Source organism: Cornus florida, unplaced genomic scaffold, assembly GCF_030987335.1.
Source record: "Cornus florida cultivar Cherokee Brave unplaced genomic scaffold, ASM3098733v1 CherokeeBrave_3.0.0_Hap2_Chr09, whole genome shotgun sequence".
Taxonomy (NCBI): Eukaryota; Viridiplantae; Streptophyta; class Magnoliopsida; order Cornales; family Cornaceae; genus Cornus; species Cornus florida.
In genome coordinates this window covers 29,561,428-29,575,987 of record NW_026775579.1, presented here as the reverse complement: position 1 = coordinate 29,575,987, position 14,560 = coordinate 29,561,428, and the positions used below count along the sequence as shown (strand labels likewise).

The following is a 14,560-nucleotide window of genomic DNA, read 5'->3' as shown; positions in this document are numbered from 1 at the left end:
AATTGGGGAAGACTTGTAACTATAATAAAGGAATTACACAAAAAGTTAAATGCAAATATGGCAACAACTTGTTGCCCAAGTATAACAACTTAACAATTGGTCAAGGAGTGATTTAAGGGTTTAAATCACTCATAAAATTATTCTCCAACAGTTAATATTGTAATTAGCTGAAATAAGTGGTAAAATGTCACACCTGGGTCGATAACCACCACCTTTTCTAAATAGGTATTCATGATATGTGTGTGTGTGTGTATATATATATATATATTTATATGGACTTGTGTAGTGTGGCTAGACATTAAGGTGACAAGTGTAATTAACAAAAGAAAAAAAAAAATGGTGTGATACGTGTCTCATGTAAATACACCTATCATTGTACACGCACAAAACTCAAACACACAAGACACCTGTACATCTGTTTTAAGTATAACTATATATATATATAGAATTAAGGAAAACCTTCGCTTGGAAAGTCTTCTTAACCACCTCAAGAAATAAACATGGTATAACATATACAGTAACCTTAGAGTTAAAGGAGCTCGGCCAGAAGAGAGAGAGAGAGAGAGAATAATAATAATAATAATAATAATAATAATAAAATCAGACGCCTCATGAAATAAGGTTTGAGGTTTTGGTCACTTTTGGAAACTGTGGTTATCTCACGTGCCTGCAGGGAGTGGGGTGTGGCATAGATAGCTATGTTACTGATTGAAACTTGTAAGGGGAAGGCATGATAAATTATATGGGTCCTGACAATTCTACTGATAGGGTTTGGTTGACAATTAAGAGTAAAGAGAGAACATTGGAATAATGATAGGGTTTGGTTGACAATTAAGAGTAAAGAGAGAACATTGGAATAAGAAGGGCTCTGTCACCCATGGATATCTTTTGGGTTGTTATGTATATTTCTCCTCTATGATAATTTATCGATGATTATATTAGATTGTCTCATTTGCGGATGTAGGTGGGATATTGTAAACCATGTATATCTTGTTTCTTGTGTATATGCATAATTAACTATTTTTAAGAATCACTAATTATTGGATGTTTGTGAGATTACGCTTTTGTGTTCCAAGTTTGGTAGAGCCAGCCACAAGAAAGTACTGGCAGTTGTTGGATGCGAGGAGAGAGCCTCAGATTTGGCTAAATGATGACCGGCTCTTGTTGGTTGTTATTTTAGATGTCTTGTTTCACCGTTATTTTATTAGAGTTTGAGCTTTGGCCAGCACAGTGGGGGAGTGGAGAATGCATAGTTGTTAATAGCGCATGTAACAGTAGGTTGTAAAAACTGTAAGGCCTGTCAGGCTCAACTGAAGTTTCTCAACTTACAAGAAGTCATACTGCTTCAGTTACGCTAACGCTTTTTGTAAGCTCCAAGTTCAGAAAATGGGCCTTTCTTTTCTAACTGAGGTGCACTAGTATCAATTGCTGTCTTAAACGAAGGTATTATAATAATATATTCATTGTGGTAGAATTTTGTGTTCTTCATGATGAAAATGGGTTGAAATGTTCAGCAACCAAAGTCTAGATTGTGATGGTCATTCTGTGGCGAGTTGCACTCAATTCAATCACTGATGTGAAATGTGGATTTATTATTATATATTCATCATGGTAGAATATCGTGCTAGGTATCAATTATCGGCAAATGCCATTGTTTAAAATACAAGCCCAGCAACTCAAGAAAAGATAAATCAAGAATTTGGAGAGATATTTGTTTTAATAAAGTGAAGGGGATAGATTTTATAAAGGGTTGAAGTGGAAGAACCAATTCTCTCTGGATGTATAAAATGGCTTATTAACTTCTGCCGTTTTATATGCTGGTAGAACCCCATTGTTTTTATTCTGGTACACTTGCTAGACCAAGCTTGAATTTTTTCAGTTGTCAGTCCCATTCTACCTTTATTTGAATTAATTATGTCTATTTTGGTGATTTTCTAATGATCATAGGCAATGATCTTGATTATGCACATTTCTTCTTTCATATGCCAGGACTCCTCGTCATTTGTACGCAGATTGTTTGTCAGTAAAACACACAAGCTGCTGAAGAAGCATGCTTTACCAAGTAAATATGCGTGTGCTTTTGCATTGGCCGCCTCAGATTCCCTAAAAGATCTGCAAGATGATGTAGGTCTTTGCGTTCTGGTTAAGGCTGTACAATTAATTAATTATATGGTTATTCTTTTTAGCAAGTTTGTTGTGTTTCTTTTTGACACCCTCTTTATCATAGTCCCTGAAATACATGGAAGAATTTATAAGGGAATATGGTAGAGGAGCGAGAGTTCACCAGACTTCTACAATGCAAGGAGGATTAATAGATCATCCAGCATACATAGTGGTCTTCTTGATCCATGTTCTTGCTCACGATACTGGTTTCCCACGTGAAAATTGTCAAGATGAAGGAAATTATGCTTGCTTTTGCAGGTTCATGTATTTCTATGACAAAGTTGCAGTTATTAAATATGAACGTAATTATCAAGTCTATTTTAACAACATTTGCTGTATGTTTCCTTCTTTGTAGCCCACTTGTTTTCACCTTGTAGGCATTAGTCAATGCTACTTTTCTTGACGGTGACTTGGACCTTGTGAATGATGCGATCTCATATTTATGTGGTATTTTCAATGCTATTAAGAGGGCTGAGGATGCCGTTGAGGATGCCGTTGATTGTCAGAGACCTACTGTAAGTACTTGAACTACATCCCCTATATCCACAGATTGCAAGCTGATGTCTTCGTCTCCAACCACATCCTCAATATGTCTGCCAAGTGTGGCAACATTGTACTTGGCCGCAAAGTGTTTGAAGAAATGTCTGAGAGAAACCTTGTGACTTGGTCTACTATGACATCTGGGTATGACCAGTCTGGAGAACCTCTAATGGCAATTGACCTTTTTTTTCTCAAATGCAGCTTATGCCCATTGAATACATCTTTGCCAGTGCTATTAGTGCATGTGCCAGTCTCTTGGCACAGACACAAGGACAACAGATTCACGCTCAATCTATGAAGTTGGGTTATTCTTCTATCTCTTTCGTTTTAAATTATCTTATTTCAATGTACATGAAATGTGCCAGATTTAAAGAAGCTTTATCAATCTTTAGTGGCATTTTTGAACCAAATCTTGTCTCTTATAATGCACTTATTACTGGGTTGGTAGAAAACCAGCAACCAGAAAGTGGGTTTGAAGTGTTCAAACTTATGTACCAACGAGGTTTAATCCCGCATCGTTTTACTTTCGTGGGAGTGCTGGGAATTTGCACTTCTGCAAACAATATGCGGGGAGGAATTGAATTGCATTGCCAAACAGTGCAGCTCAATCTTGACTCCACTGCCTGTATTGGTAATGTGATTATAACAATGTACTCGAAGTTCAGTTTGGTAGAAGAAGCCATGAAGGCGTTCGAATTGATTGATAAGAAAGATGTCATTTCATGGAACACAGTTATTACTGCTTGTTCTCATTATGATCACTATGCAAAGGGTTTGAGTGTTTTCAACAAGATGATGAAAGAAAATGGTATAATGCCTGATGGTTTTACTTATGCCAATGCCCGTACTGCATGTGCTGGCCTTGCTTCAATACGCCATGGCAGCCAGATTCATGCTCATCTCATCAGAACAAGGCTGGACGAGGATGTGGGCATTGGTAATGCACTTCTCAACATGTATGCTAAATGCGGTTCTATTGGATATGCGTACACTGTTTTTAACCAAGTGAAATGTCATAATGTCGTCTCATGGAACAGCAGTATAGCTGGATTTGGAAACTATGGGCTTGGCGAAAAAACCTTAGAACTCTTTGAGCAGATGAAAGAAAGGTGCTTGCAGCCAGGTTCTGTTACATTTGTTGGACTTCTGATGGCTTGCAATCATGCAGGGCTTGTGGACAAAGACCAAGCTTACTTCAATTCCATGTCTGAAATCTATAGCATTGCCCCTAGCGTAGAGCATTTATCTTGCCTAATCGATTTACTGGGACGAGCTGGCAGACTAAATGAGGCTGAGGAGTACATAGAAAAGTTCCCTTTTGGGCATAACCCAGTTATATTAGGGAGCTTGCTTTCTTCATGTTGACTGCATGGAGATGTTGTAATTGGTCAACGCTCAGCTAGTCGGCTTCTAAAACGTGAGCCTATTACTACTTCATCTTCTGTTCTATTGTCGAACTTATATACTTCAGATGGAATGTAACGACTCGGTCATTTGTCTTTCTTTCCTTTTTCCTGAAATTTTACGAATGAATTTTTTTCGTTTAATTTTCTTTTTTGAGCTCTGTTTCGTGTCGCTTAGTGTCATCTCGAGTGCTCGGAATTGGTTCTTGAGACTCTTTTTCATGGATTGACAACTTCCTTTGAGGACAGAGTCATTTCTGCATTTTCACTTTTCGGACACTATGCGTCTTTCGTCCTTTTCCCTATTTCGTCTTTTTCCCTATTTTGTCTTTTCCCCATTTGTCACATTGTTGGCACAACCTCACTTCTCATGCTCGGAGTTGGTTTTTGACTTCACGTGCCTTCATCTTGAGTGGTTTCTTCGAAATACGTATCTTTACTTTTGCAAGAAAGTACTCTGGTTGCTCCCGGTGTCCATAGGGGCATGGATGCAAAGTTCTTTGAAATTATTTTTTTTTTTTGTGTTTTTCGTAAATATTTTTTGAAGATATTTTATTTCAGGAATTTTTAAGAAAATATTTTTGGAAGATATTTTCATTTTGGGCCATAAGTGCAATTTTCACTTTTTGGAGGGGCTATTGTGCAATTAATGAAAGTTATTGTAAAATGTCTTGTTTTGAGCCTGAATCCTCGTACAGGATTCATTTTCACATTTCGTCAAGTTGTGTACTCTTGGAATTTCCTCTTGGTCGATGTTTTCCAATTTCAGGGTTTCTGGCCCCAATTTGCGCCAAACTTGTTTTGGGCATAACTTTCTGCTCGAGACTTGGTTTTCGACGTCGTTTCTTCCATTGTTTATATTTTATCATTTTGAATCTTTTTCGTTCACAAAGTTTTCCATTTGAGCGCGTCTACTCAAATTTTACTTTTTCAGACCCGACAGGGCCTGTTTGGGGCACTTTTTGAAATTTATATAAAAGGGGGGTGAGATATTTCATTTTTCATCTTCTCCCCTCTTTATGCACGACCTGGAGCTCCCATGGCAGCCTAAGGGGTGCTGCCATCTTCTCTCTCCTCTTTTGGTTCACTTTTCCTTGATGGAAAGTCTTCGGCCTTAACGTTTGTTGTTCCCCTCGCCGTGCTCTACCTTTCCCCCTTATTAGAATTCAGTTTTGACCATTTCTTGAGTTTGGTTTTGAGGCTCAAGTTATGATTTTGATGGGGCTTTGATGAAGGTTATGTTCACGGCGTTGTCCCTGACAAAACCTAGTAGTTTCGTCGGATTCGGAGTCGTTCCATTTTGATGGCTTTTGAGATTTTTATCTCAAATTGAGGTAGGGGATGTTTTAGGTTTAAATTCTTGTTATATAGCATACTTGTGATGCTTATAATACTTGTTTGCATGATTAAATATAAAATCTAGAGATTTTATTATTTATTTTTCTTGTACGGGATCTAATTTTTCCGGTTGCTCATGACTTGGTTTAAACATGTAGCATGATTTTATATTACCCCTTGATATGCTTATTGTCGTGTATTAAAATTGGAACATTTGAATAAGTATTAAAGATTTTATTTAATATTTATCTTAGGTGAAAGATTAATTCACATGGCCTTAACTAGCTTAAAATTAATATGTGTTAGCATATTAAATTAGGCCTTAGCATGCTCTCCAACATAGTTGAATTTGAAAGTGATTAGAGGTGTTTTGAAAATTAGTAATTATTAATTAATTTGATTAATTAATTTGCCCCGAGTGCACTATTCACTCTATTTGAATTCCGACTTGATATTCTTGATTTACATGCCATATAGCTTCACATATATTTGATTTATAATATTCGGTTAGGTTTTGAAACCTTTTATTTAATTAAATTCCATGTTTAAGATTTAATCCTCATGGTGATATACAACTTGGAATTGTATAGTGGCATGCTAGAAAATTAAGCTTAGGTATAGTTGTTCACATATATTAAATTGGGATTAATTGCATGAGAATTGCAACTTTTAATTTATATTTAACTTTAGTGAAAGTTTAATTCACATGGTCTTAAATTGAATGAAATAAACTTGTAATGTGATATTACATTAGTTCTTGGCATGCTTTCCAATATAGGTTAATTTGAGAACATTTGGTTGAGTTTGAAAATCAAGAGATTTTAATTAAAAGAATTAATTAAAATCTATTTTGTGATCCCATTACCTTAATTAAGATTTTAACTTGATATTTGTATTGGCTATAACTTGTTTACTAGTATATATTAAATTGGGACTACTAGAAGTTATTTTAGAACCTTGGGATTTAAATCAGCATGATTTAATTAAAGTTCTACTTTGTTGTTCTAACAACCTAATTGAGTTTTAGAATGAATATATGTGATGACCTTGCCATGCCCTTTAACATGTATTAAATTGAGGTTAATTGAAATTGAATCGGAAATCTAGAGAATTTAATTGTGTTTATCTATTTAAATTCTATCAATTTGCTCCATGATCTAGTTGTGTTTTAGAAGTGATTTCTATATTCAAATAATGGACTTAGACTTGTTGTATATTCATTTGGTTATGTTTTGAACATTGGATAACATAGTTGCTATGTTTGTATTTATGAGAATATGTTTTCCTTATTGAATATAGTGTTGCCTTGTGTAATAATTTGCACAGTTCGTGTTTAACATCTTTTATGCATAGCGTGTAACGAATCGCACATTGAAGATTCGACATTCATCATATCATATTAGTTCTGGATTTAGAGCATGTATTATATAGGTTTCCAAATTTGGTTGTGCTTAGTAGATAGTTGATTATCTTGCATATTCCTATTGATATATGCGTTGTTGTACAACTTGTTGATTTTGGAAACTTGGGGATGTCGTTGTTTGACTATGGCTAGGACGTGGTTCTAGTACGGGGGATAGTCCCTCTATATATAGTCTAGTGCGCACATAGGGAGGTTACCTATGGGCTAGTAACCCTAAAGTAACTATGTTGTCGGTCTGATCCGGCGTGACGTCCGAGTATCCACTTTGTTTGATTTCGTATTTCATTTTCAAGTTGATAACTAGATGATGTTGTAACTTGTTGTTTCTTAATTGTCATTCCATTTTAAGTTACGGGATGTTAACTTTGTGAAATTGTGCTTTATGCGTTGTATTGGAAGTTCCAATGTTGGTTAAATTGCATCGATATTGAAAATCGTGTTTTGACGTTCTAATAAAGCTTAGGATTGATCCTATTGATTCATTTATAACTTAGACGTTAGGTGGCATGACCCACTTCTGTTGTTTTTGTGCTTTAGATTCTAAGCTGATAGCTTTAAGAAATTGTATTTTGTTGCCTTATATAATATGTTTTTATGTGGTTAGACTGCATTGAAGTTGGAATTTGCGTTTTGATTGTTCAGCATGGCCTAGGATGATTCTTTAGACTTATTTAGAACATAGACGTTAGGTGACATGATCACTTTAGTTGTTTCTGTATTCGAGATTGCAAGTTAATACCTTTAAGAACCTATATCTTGTTGCTTTGTATAAAGTGCTTCCATATTGTTTAAATGGCATAGATGATGTGATTTATGCTAGAAACACTCTAAGGTAGCTTAGGATACTCCCTGAGTCTCATTTCGATATAGACGTTAGGTGGCATGAACCCCTTTAGCATGTTTCACCTTAAGGTGATAAATTTATAAAATGCTAGGTCGATGCATGCTCATCTCCTACGAGTAGCTTTATGTTACTCAACCCTACGATACTGGGGCATATTTAAGGTACGAAGACTTGGTTCGTGACGCCTAGCATTCCTTAGATGTCGTGTAGCTTTCAAGTTTCCATTTCATACAAATGTTAGCATGAAATGTCATTTTGTAGACTTATATGTCAAAATTTGTATATTTGATTCCATGTATGTAATGTGTACTTAAGTACACTCCTTTCAATGTATTTGATATGTATGAGATGAGGCCGGAGGCCAATGACATGTATATTGTACTCTATGCAACTTTTTAACTTTATGAAATGTTATGAAAATCTTGAAAAATCGCAAGTCATTGCTTCACCATGGTTGCATTGGGTGTAGGAATTCCATTCTCATTCTTTCATAGGGTCTCATAAATCATGTTTGAAGTGTGGCCAAGGGCCAAACAGTCATTTGATCCCGTTTTGTATTTTTGGATTCCGAGTTTTCATTCCAACTTCTATTTTTGCCTTTTTGCCCGTTGGGGGGTCGGATTTTGTATCGGTAGTATTTTTAAGTCATGGACCATTGTAGCACGTCCAAATAGGTAAGTTACGTTTGCGTGCATGGTCTTTTCCGGGCAAAACCTTATCGTTTGTGTTTTGAGTCTCTTGTGAATTCATTTCGTATTTTTTTTGCATATTCTGATCTAGGGGCATTATTGACTTTTCATGGAGGTTTTATTTTCTTCTTTCAATATGGTTGAATAAAAAACATGATTTTAGGGGGGGTTTCTTTTCCGTGTTTTTCCAGAAAATATCGTTTTGATATGAGAAATTGCTTACGAAGTTCAGTTCTCAGTTTTCAAAATAGCAGCTTTTTGGACCTCCATGACCAGATTTCATGGAGGGGCATTTCGGACATTCTACATTGTGGTTTTTTTGAATTCTCTCCCATGTCAGGTAGAAAACTCAATTTTGAGGGGGGTTTCTTCTTTGTGTTTTTACAAAAAAATTCATCTAGGCCTCTAAATTCAGCCTCTGTTCTGTCTTTTTTTTGAAAAAAAAACACATAGCAGCTTTTGGGTTGCTGGCAGCCGTGTGTGCGCCCAGCGCGCACGCGGCGTGCATGGGTGTGCGCATGGGCACACATGGGGGGCTGTCATGGCCCCCTCGTTGGGCCGCCGCGACATCAATTCTTCTTTTGGGTTTTTCTCCTTCGTCCGGACTCTGATTCAAGTGATTTTTTTTTTAACTTGACTAATTTTTTGTTGTCTTTCCAACGGTGTGCTCGGTTGCACCCGATTCTTCCTGGATAATTACTAGTTTACCCTTTTTGCCTTAAGTGCTTGTTTTTCTTTGTCATGTCGTTTCTCCTTCGTCCGGACTCCGAATCATGCGATTCTTGAGTCCATCTTGATTAGTTTTTCGTTGTCCTTCCAGCGGTGTGCTCGGTGGCACCCGAATCTACAGTTTTCAGAAATGACTATTTTGCCCCTAGGGGCTTATTTGTCATATTTTCGATCTTTTGCTTTCGCATCAGTTCTTGTTGAGTTCCACGATCTCATGGAAGGTCACTTTAACTTCTTAGAGTCTTGTTTTCTGTTTTCGCTTCCGCATTCGGATCCGTTATCAGATCATGCTTACGGTTCATCACAGGACACGCTGGCCTAAAAACCAGGGTCGTCACAAATGCCATTGCAAAGGCAAGAAAGATGTTGAAGGATAGTGGACTAAAGAAAGAGCCAGGCCAAAGTCTGCTTGAAGTGAAAGAAATAGTGGAAAAGTTCACGGTTGGTGATTTTTCTCATCCAAGAATTGAAGAGATAGTGGACATACTCAAAACTTTCAGTTGGGCAGGGGATGAAGTTTCATTGTATTATTAATCAAGTCATCAAAAAAAAAGGTGTGTTATGTTATTTACATATATTTCTACATAAAAAGGTGTGATTCTTATATACCCCCAAAAAGGGTACCGACTTTATCTTAATATTTAATTAGCATCAAGAAGAAGTAGAAAAAACTTGATATGTAGAATATTGAAGCTTTTGTTATTGATGGGATGGATTGGAGGTTGGGATAGAAAAACTATTTATGCTATTAAATACAAAAATGAAATGAAAGCTCTAGTTTAAAATGTGATGTGGTTAGAGTTGGTTTTTAGTTTTTGATTATTATAATATTTGGTACCAAAAGAAGTCTTCAACTGAAGAGGGAGAGAGCTGTTCTCTCTAGAATCCTAAGCTAGCTCTCTAGTAATTAGTATCATTCTTGTCTATAATGCTATATAGATTTATATGCTGGGATTTAGGTTGTTCAATGTTCAATGTTCAGGGGTTCAATACTAGTATTCCTTTCAATTATCATGTATATACATTTTCTTTAGTGCATCAAATATTTTTAAGATAGATGTTTTTCAACATTAAGCAGATAAAAATTATGTTGATACTTTTTCTTTTTCAATATAATGAGTCTAGCATTTAAAGGTATAATAATAAGAAGGAAAATACTCTACCATATATCCAATAGAGATATTGTAGGTAAAGAAAAAGAATGTGTAGGTAAACATATAAATATGACAGCCTTGCTTTGTACAAAGATGAGGTCTCCAAAAAGAAAAAAGGTGGACAGTTAAGAAACAATCTTTCAAACAGACACACACGTTGATAGGTAATTACCAATCTTTCTAATAATTATTTTAGGAAGTCAGCATAAATTGATATAATGCTTACTACAAGCTTTTTTTCATTGTGTGTGTATATATATTGCAGCTATATAGTTTATTCATTTGTCATACAAATAAATCAGTAGACAAGTTTCTATATGCGCAGAGTGGGTGTTTAAAAAGAAAACAAAAGCTAGAATAGCTTTAGATCAAACTTTATCAGTGAATAATTTTGTCAACTACTCCCTATCTATTAAAGATGCTTAAATATGAATTTCTTCATCTTGAACTCTCTCTTGTCCTTGTCACTGTCATCTCCTCAATCAGTCATGCAGCCATCACAAGGCCTCATGGGTTGGTTACTAAACTCATACACCGTGATTTGATCATCTCCCCATATTATAATCCTAATGCCACCACCTTCGACCATCCTAGATTGGGTACAGAAAGCTCGGTGGCACGCTCTGCTTACTTAAGGGCATGGACAGCGAGCTCGTTATACACCACAGTTGATGTCCGAGGTGGTATTATTCCTATTGTTAATGGCATTATATTTCTTGTGAATCTCTCTATTGGAGTGCTGCCAATTTCATAACTCGTGGCAATGGACACTGGAAGCATCCTATTATGGATTCAATGCCTCCCTTGCACAAGATGTTTTGACCAATTAAGCCCCATATTTGATCCCTCCAAGTCAATTGATGAGCGCTAAAAAGTGCGCATTTAAACCCCTTAAGCTTAGGTATTTTAGAACCTTTATCTATCTTATTTTTCCGCTTTAGATTGATTTTGTATTATTTTCAATTTCAGGTACTTATCCCTAAAATAAGCTAACTCAGTTAAATAAGAGCATAATTGAAGCAATCTTGATATGAATTAAAGAAATGAGCAAAGTGGGAGCAAAAGGAAGCAAGTGGTGGAAATTCAGCAAGTTCGATCGATCTCAGCAAATATTCGATCGATCGAAAGTTCATCGATCTCAGCATTCCAAGATTGATCCAAGCTCTTTAGTTCTTATTCAAAGATCCCACAAAGTTCGATCGATCCAACTTTCTTTCGATCGATCGAAAAGATTCCATCTTATCCACTTGTACCACCCTACCTACCACATTTGTCTTTTTTCCAAAAATATCTTCAAAATATCTCAGATTTGTTTTTATCCAAAAAGGCGCCACCATAGAGGATCGATCTAGCTTAAATTCGATAGATCTCAGCCATGTTCGATCAATCTCACCATAAGTTTGATCGATCGAACTTCCCAAATCCCGAGAAAATCTAATTTCCAGCTCACTAAAAGTTGTCTCATATCCAATCATTGGAAGGAATATTGGTGTACGAACCCAGCTCATTTGGGGTGATATTTAACCTACCTATATAAAGAATATGAGCCACTTTTTGAGAGGATATACTTGAGAGTAGATAGAGACACAATTTCCATATTCTTAGGGAAAAAGAAAAGAAAGGAGGAGGCTAGAGATACAAGCTTGGAATTCTTCCATCAACTAAAAAGAGGAGCAATCTCTACCATGGAGTTAGCCCTTGAGGGTAGGAGGACACCATCCATGAGTGGCTAAACATCCTCTTGGGCTAGAGTTAGCCCTAAGCATGCTTTCTATATCTTGATTTATGTATTTTAAAGGGGATTTGTACTGTGATACATGTTTTGACACTTATATATATATAGATCTTGTTTATTCAATGATTTGTGTGGTTTAATACTTCCAATTGATCATTTCATTCTATCCATATGTCTTATGTATGCTAGAATAGATGTTCATGTGTTTATCTCTATTTCTTGTGTTATTGATGCATGTCATAGATCTAGAGATTGTCAAGACATAGTGTTTAATGGAATGTTCTTATGGTTTGTTTGATGGTTCATACTCATTTCTTAATGGATTGTGCCTCTCCCTTAGTTTAATTAGTTTAATTTCATGTCACTAACTTAATTGTAGTGTAGTTGTAGTTTAGATGTTAAATGGGAGGACAATCCATGCTTGTTGCTTGATGTTCCATACTTATGAAAGCAAGTAGCACATATCTCTAACCTTGTGATATGTTTAGATTGTTAGCTTAAAAAAAGGATTAATGGCTTAGTTTGATATATTGTACTATCCACCATGTTGCTTAGACAATATATGCTTAATTTGTCATCCATGCTTGTTGAAACAACCACACACACACACTATGTTGCAATATATGTTTTTCCCCTCATTAATCATTCATTAAGGGTGTAGAAAAGTTATGCTTAGTGGTGATCTCTAAACCCAAAGATCTCTATCTTATTTTCTCTCCATTACATTTAATTACCTACTTTAGTTTAAATTGCATCTTAGTGTAATTTAACCACCAACCAATCTTTTGATCACTCGACCTACTAACCCTAATCTCGATTCCACAACCTAATACTACCCACCAATCCCTTGGGACGATCCCTACTTACCCTAACTATATTTTTAGTGAAAGGTAGTAGTAGCAATTTCTAAATGTAAAACTTGGCCACATTAATCATAGCCCTACACCACTATCTTTTGGTGCACAAACTTTGGATTTGGGTGCGACAACCACACCAAGTTTTTGGTGCCGTTACTAAGGATTGATTGAAGGCAACGTCGTATTTGTGGAATCAATTAGGAATTAGTACTCTTTTGATCGTGTCTTTACTTTATTTTCATTTTGGTTACTTATTATGTTGGTTCTTGTTTGACTAAGTGCATTGAGCTAGAAGGTGAGCAAAGGAGTATTCCAACCAAGGAGCTAAGCAAAAGCAAGGAAAAAGCTAAAATCTAAAAATTTGCAAGGCTAAAAACTGAAAAATAAATTGAAGTGCTAAAGGACCTTTTGTAAGCTCTTTCTTAACTCAATCTCTAGTTAAATTGTTGGCCCGCGTGGAGGCTTGTATTTCAATTCTTAGATAAATTGTGAACCCACGTGGAGGCAATTTACTTTTCTTTGCATATTGTTGATAGCATGGGAGTATGGGATCATTGTATGTGGAGGAAGTTTGTTGATTGTTGATTTGTTGCGAAAGTGAAGTGTTTGTTCATTACTTGTTGCTTGTTGTGTTTTGTTGTGCATGCATGGTCATAGATCATTGAAACCTACTCTTGTCCCTCTAAATTTTTATCTTGAATCCGTTGTTCGAAACCCTAGGGAAAGAGGAAGTTCTAGTCAATCCATTTCATCAATGGAAGGACATAATGAGGACCGTGTGAAGGACCTTGGTCACATAGACCAACAAGGTATCCTCCACCCCAATGTGCATTATGATAACATGCAAGTACCATTAGGCATGCTGAGGCCATTCATTCACCCACCACAACAACAAGGCCAAGTTTCATTGGGAATGCCAAGGCCAATCTATGCTCTACCACCTCCCATCATTCATGGCAATCAAGGTGCCCATGTTGCACCTCCAATTGCTAATCCTCCCCTTGCTTTAAGAGATCACTATGTGCCTAATGAATACAATGCACCCACATGCATTCAATTGCCACCATTAAGAGCACACCACTATGAGATCAAACCACAAACCATTTAAATGCTTCCTAACTATCACGGACTTCCAAGTGAAGAACCTTACAGGCATTTGGATGAGTTTCTTGAAGTATGTTCCACCGTGAGATACACGGACATGCCAGAACAGGTCTTAAGGCTTAAACTTTTTCCATTCACCCTTAAAGACAAGGCAAAATATTGGTTTAACAATCTTAGGCCTTTTATAATAACTTCTTGGGCAGAAATGCAACAAAAGTTCTTGAAGAAGTACTATCCAATTTTTAAGACCAATGCCATGAGAACCTCAATTCGAGAGTTTTCACACGGGGATGGGGAAACGTTCCATGAAGCATGGGAAAGATTCAATGAATTGCTTAGGAAGTGTCCACATCATGACATGCCCAAATGGCAATTAGTTCAATATTTCTTCGAGAGCTTATCGGAAAATTATAAGGGCATGGTTGATGTTTCCATGGGTGGCTCTTACATTGATAGGCATGATGATGGCGTGTGGCATCTTTATGAGAGCATGAGTGAAAATTCTTTGCATCGAACTTTATCTTCCAAGAATAGTAGGAATTCAAATGGAAGGAAGAGTGTTGGCTTACATCAAGTTAACT

The 14,560-nt window shown here is 36.4% G+C and overlaps 2 pseudogenes; one reads left to right on the top strand and one right to left on the bottom strand.

The window, feature by feature from the left end:
* The first annotated feature begins 1,950 nt into the window (after nucleotides 1-1,950).
* LOC132272449 (pentatricopeptide repeat-containing protein At2g33680-like) lies at nucleotides 1,951-11,037 on the top strand (annotated as a pseudogene).
* A 3,203-nt stretch (nucleotides 11,038-14,240) lies between these two features.
* Nucleotides 14,241-14,339, bottom strand: LOC132275556 (small nucleolar RNA R71; annotated as a pseudogene).
* Between the last annotated feature and the right edge of the window lie 221 nt (nucleotides 14,340-14,560).